Raw genomic sequence first — 5,739 nt, 5'->3', positions numbered from 1 at the left:
TGTTGTAGAGGAAATTTGAACTTTCTTGGCTTTCAAAGTTGCTATGAAATAGTTATTGCCATATTTTGGATGTTCAACTTAAATATATGCATACAAATCCTCCCCTGGCTCACTCCCTTTAAGCCTCCAATGTCCATGCATATCCTTCATAATTTAGGCTAGTCGTCACAAAAATGTCACAAGTTCGAATCTCCCAGACCTTTTCAAGGCCGAGTTACTAAAAAATGTATCAATAAGGGCCTATATACCGAGAAAAATGACTTATATATCAAGAAAATAGTACTGAACGAGAAAGGGCTTATGTATCCACATTTTGGGACCGAATCTAAGCTCGGCTCGAACACAGACGTTACACTTTCGGTCCATGGTGGAAATATAATATCAGCTGAGTTTTGAAGAATCCTACGAATTTGCAAGAAGAGCAAAGAAAAGCCACCAGTCATTTAACATTAGAAAAAATAAACAGAGAATGGAGTTGAGATACTATAATTACACCTAGGCAGTGGTTCCAAATAAATTCGGATATTACCCAAGGTCAATCATACACAACGAGCAAAATCAAGTACAAACAAGTTCTTTTGTTTACTTCATGTTCAAAATCAAGTTGAAGATCCCATTAATTACCAGCCACAAACCAGTATCCAATAATTAATCACAATTTTGAAGTTTTTTATCCAACAGAGTTTTAAGTTTCCTTCAGTTCAAGTATCCCTACTACACCAGCATTCAATTAAGTTTATTATGAAGGGAGAACATGTTACAAAATTAAGTTTCCCACTCTTACGATCCAATACCAGAAACTGTGCACGCCACTTGGAGAGCCCTCTTAGTTTTCCCATTCTAATCCAATAATTGCTGCAGCAGGCTGAGAATCAGATGTTTAGATTCAACTTTTTAAGGAAAATATGTTCCTAAAAACGATCTCCAAGTAACATATAAACACAATGATACTAATAAGACGTTTCCAATTTTTTAAACCTTTTTCATTCATGCACTATTTCAATATTTAGCCGTTTCCACTCTAAACCTTTTTAATTCAATATTACTATTATCACTTGTGTTTACATCTTTTCATTGAATGTTGTTCTCGTTACATTTTTTATTCAATGATCTGCACTATTTTCAATATTTACTATTTAGCCGTTTCCAATTTGGTAAGCCTTTTAAATTCATGCACTATTTTCAATATGTAGCCGTTTCCAATTTTCTAAACTTTTTAAATTCAATCTTATTTTATCAGTCGCACTTGCCGAGGTTGTGCAATTAGTTTTTAGATTTCTCTACTACACTAAACATTTTATCCGTCACTAATGTTAATTCATTTTTTAAAAAAAAACCTCAAATTTTATTTGCTAATTTATAAATGTATTGATCAACAATTAAGAAACATTCACTAATACAATATTTGATTAATTGAAACACACCACGTCCCCGCAATATGTAAATTACAACTTCAGAAACAGTTAATCGAGATTGGAAGGACATTAAGCTGCTTCTTTGATTCATAAAATCTCTACCTTCTTTCTTCAATACTTCCAATTATCAATGAGCAAAGCTTGTGCATAAATCTGAAAATCAGATATCCATATATCAAAACAACTCCTATTTAGACAATCATTATTAAAACATAATTTATCACAGAGACTGAATGTAAGACAAATATAATTAATTTGCTAAAGCTCAATGATCTTAAAATTATATATACAACCATCAAAACAATTCTTAATGCATTATTTGTAGACTTATTTTTCACCTGACTTGAATGTAAGACATATATGATTGATCTGCTGAAGCTCTATCTCTATGAAGCCACAAATGCTCCACAACAACTCATCCGGCAGACATTTTCAATTTAGTACTACTACTATCAATCAAATAGCAGAAACTACCTAGCTTATATAACACGACTTGTATAACTTCTATTAGTTGGCTAAAACCTTTGTTGAGGCAATAGTTGAAAAATAAACAGAGTCAACTATCATATTCAAGCAGACAAATTATTACCAACGAGGAAGAGAAAACTAAAAAACACTAAGTTGAGACATACATTTGTTATAGACCAACAACACGCATACATAATGCTAGATCTAGAAGATGGTAGAAAATACTATAGCAATTAACTATCCATTCCACTGCATGTTCACCAAACTTGCAAGACACTAGTTGTTTGTAGCATCCACTATGAGAAGAATATTATAACGTTTGATATCTAATAATCATAGTTAGCATCAATAGTTCTCTTTTGTATTAGGCACATGAAAAAAAAAAGATGAGGCCAAAAAATGTTGTACCTGTGCTCAATTAACCCATGTATGATGATAAGAATTCCCCTGAAACATAAGACTATTATGGGTAAAACATAAGAACTACAAATGAAAGGCATGATCTTGAGTTTTAAAAATACCAACACTTAAACAATAATATTGAATATATGTGTCCAAATAAATACATAACAGTAAGCAAAATAATTACTAGGAGTATTATATCATCAAAAAAACAGCTAAAGACAATCATTTTTTTATAGTTTCTCCATTTTCTTCAGCATTGTCTGCCATGTCACCAACTGCAGCATTTATCTTATCCAAAGTGAGCCTTTGCTTCATATACTACAAGTTGTTAAATCTTAGACCTACTAGCTTGAATGAGCGGATAAAAGGTTGAATACGAGAATAGCTTTCAAGTGATTTTAAGTTTATTTAGTCCAGATCATAGCTGATATACTGACTGCTTAATAGGGTTCACTTACAGTGGCATTCATTAGCAGTAATATACCACATTGGAGCCGAATCTTGACCTTTCTTCTCCTGGAGTAGAAAGTGAATGCATAAAATGAAAAATCACTCTATTGTTTCTCAATCATTTCCTAGAAGTAATGCATGGTTCATATTCAATTTAAACTATCAATGAGCTCAATGAATTAACCAAGAATACAAGAACATGACCAAGCTTGTTAAAACACTATAACAATATATGTGATTCTTCCATCTGCATCTTTATCAACACTATAACAATAACCAAAAAAGAGTACCTCACTGAGTAGCGACTTCATCTTCAGTATATTTTTTCCATCTGCATCTTTATCAATCCTGCATTCAAGAATTTATTTAAAATGTATATATGTGATTGGAAATGAGGATTAAAGATAAATCCATGGTAATATGAGTAAGTTTTAAGTCAAAACTCTGATTAGCGATCTGATCCCAGAATTCCTTGTGCTCCTCCTTGGTGCCGGTGAGAAAATCAGACATTGTCAGTAAAGAAAATGTAGAAGACTAAAAATCCAAGGACTGGAGCCGATCAAAAGTATAGAATTAAGAAGAGCATGGCTGAAAGCCGACCATCTGACCGAATGTGAGACAACTATCAAGGTTAATGTCAAGACCATCAGGTGAAGTTGTCCCTGGAGAGGGCTTCAAAGATTCTCCTCATTAAAAAAGGCTATTAAGATTGCTAAAGTGCAAAAAAAACATGAACAAAGAAGCTCGTAGAGAAGTGAACAAAGTCATACTTACTCTCAAACCAAAACACTTGTTTTCTGGAAAGAGGTCAACCGGCAAAATATATAGACGTTAGTGAAAGCGTGAGTAAGATCTTGCATAACAGTATGCTCTTGCGTAAGAAGCTCTGGACGGATATCACAAAACATCAGTCCATTCAACTGGTTTTATCTCATATGTTGTTTAAACAATACCATATAAAAAATCCTCCTAAAACAAGAAAAACGTTTAAATAATGGTCTCATCAAAACATCCTTCATACGTCTAGCTTTCACTATTATAAATAATGGTCCCAATATTATAAATTCAATTATTCATTATGCTCAATATTATAATTTCAATTATAAAACCTATCACATTTCAGAAACTATACCAGTTTTGATGAATAATCAAATTACAAAACCAATATACCCAGCATAAGAAGAATGAAGACATTGCAGAAGCTATACCAGTGCTGTAAAGTCATTTTTTATTTCACAAAACATTTTTAAGAATTTCTAAATTCACAAATCATAGATAAAGACATGTATGAACAGAGTATAGTTATACAAAATACCTAAATTCTACGTGATTTAATACATTCCAGATTGACCAATGATCAAACTCATACTCATACTCAAACTTGAACACTTAAAATTGTTTTGCTCAATTTTCCTTTTATCACACCCACTCACAATGAAAAAATGCAGAACCGTAAGAAGAACTATATGAGAATTAAGCTCGAAGTTTCTTCAATTTTAGAAAAAATAACCAAAAAAACTTGGACTCACCGTCTGAAGCTTATCTTAAACTTCCTGAACCTTTTCGATTTTGGAGAACGAACTCATCATCAATCTGTGCTCCAATTTCTCTCGGCAACGAAAAAATGAGAAGGATAAAAGGAAAATCAATCACTTATATGTATACCACCAAATAAATTACTAAAGGAACCAGAATCATCAAGGAAACGCTTATACCTGGTCGTGTTAGGAAGAAAAAAGGAATAAACCTAGATTCAGGCGGTGGAGGAAGACACTGCAATTTCGCGAGAGGTGGTGTTCGCCCGAATGTGATGAAAGCGGGGAAGACTCGCCGCTGTAGAATTGGAGAGAGATTTCAAGCGAGAGATGGTGGATTCCAGTTGTGGATTCGCCGAATTTCAGGAGGAATTGATCGGTTTTGAGGAAGATGAATGAAGGAAAAATGAGGGCAGATTTGGGGAAGAGTTGCGTGAATGAGAAAGATATTGAATTAGAAGTTAAGGGTGGAAGGAGGATAAACCGCGGTTGAGGGGGGCGAACTTTCGCCGGAGAACAGAACAATTACTGTGTTTTGACTTTTGAGTTTGTTTGAGAGCAATGAATGCGAAAGATGAAAGATGGGAAAAAATGTGTCCTTAATTAACGACGCATTTTTGAATGCATCTCTAATTTAAATATTCCAAGACGCACTAGTTTAATCGTCAACGCTTTTAGTCTGTGTCCTTAATTTTGTCTCTTTTTTATTGCGTCTCTAATTCTGCCTCTTTATATAGTAGGAGTACTAATATAATTGTTGTTGTGGACACACACACGCATACCTTAAGTTCGTGTAGATTCCAAGGGGGGACGATCTTGATGTGGAAACAAATGTTTGTACCGTCATCATACAAGCATTCCCTGAGCTGTCAGAGTCTGTGTTTACATCATTTAGCAGCAACACAATTTGTTCATCCTGTTTTAGAGGCCCAAAAACAAAATAAACTCAGCTAACTTTTTCATACTTGCTTTGTATTGAGACAGTGATAACCATCTGGGATGCATAACAGAGACAGGAAATATAAATGTTGGGAGATGAATAATAAAAATAAAGAAGAGACAGGAAATAAAAAAATAAAAATCTCTTATTCTAAAAAATTCGGCTGTCTTTATCCCATATTTCAAAAAGTCTGCGAATTGAATGCCAAATTTCGAAAGGTGAGTGTATTGGACCCCTTTTTTCTTAAATCTCTCTTATTGGACGTGCCATTTAGAGATAATTTTCATAGGAAAACCGAAAATGCAATAGAGGGAAAAGTGGATTTGCGTTATAGTCCTATGTTCAATTAGGGTGGGGCTGAAGCCCTTACCAAAATTATTTTTTAAGCATTTTTCTTATATAAATTTTTAAAATTTATCCAAGTTTAAAGCAAATTATTATATAAAAGCCCTTATAGCTAATCTAAAACACCTGAAAATATACTTAAATTAAATTTAGAAATTTCAGCCCTTATCAGTATTTATTT

General features: G+C 33.3%; 1 long non-coding RNA gene across 9 annotated transcripts; it reads right to left on the bottom strand.

Moving 5' to 3' along the window:
- Window positions 1–1,356: 1,356 nt before the first annotated feature.
- Window positions 1,357–4,860, bottom strand: LOC125193635. Of its 9 annotated transcripts, none has more exons than XR_007171613.1 (7): window positions 4,454–4,860; window positions 4,268–4,345; window positions 3,182–3,624; window positions 3,029–3,086; window positions 2,747–2,804; window positions 2,292–2,330; window positions 1,357–1,568 (listed from the first exon to the last, which is right to left on the bottom strand). It is a non-coding gene; the product is annotated as an uncharacterized LOC125193635 (long non-coding RNA). The 9 variants fall into 9 exon arrangements; XR_007171625.1 differs by having other exon boundaries at window positions 3,029–3,221; window positions 3,339–3,624; XR_007171639.1 differs by having other exon boundaries at window positions 3,029–3,421; window positions 3,513–3,624.
- Window positions 4,861–5,739: the final 879 nt, after the last annotated feature.

Source organism: Salvia hispanica, chromosome 1 (assembly GCF_023119035.1).
Source record: "Salvia hispanica cultivar TCC Black 2014 chromosome 1, UniMelb_Shisp_WGS_1.0, whole genome shotgun sequence".
In the NCBI taxonomy this organism is placed as follows: domain Eukaryota; kingdom Viridiplantae; phylum Streptophyta; class Magnoliopsida; order Lamiales; family Lamiaceae; genus Salvia; species Salvia hispanica.
This window is presented reverse-complemented; position numbering and strand designations above follow the sequence as displayed.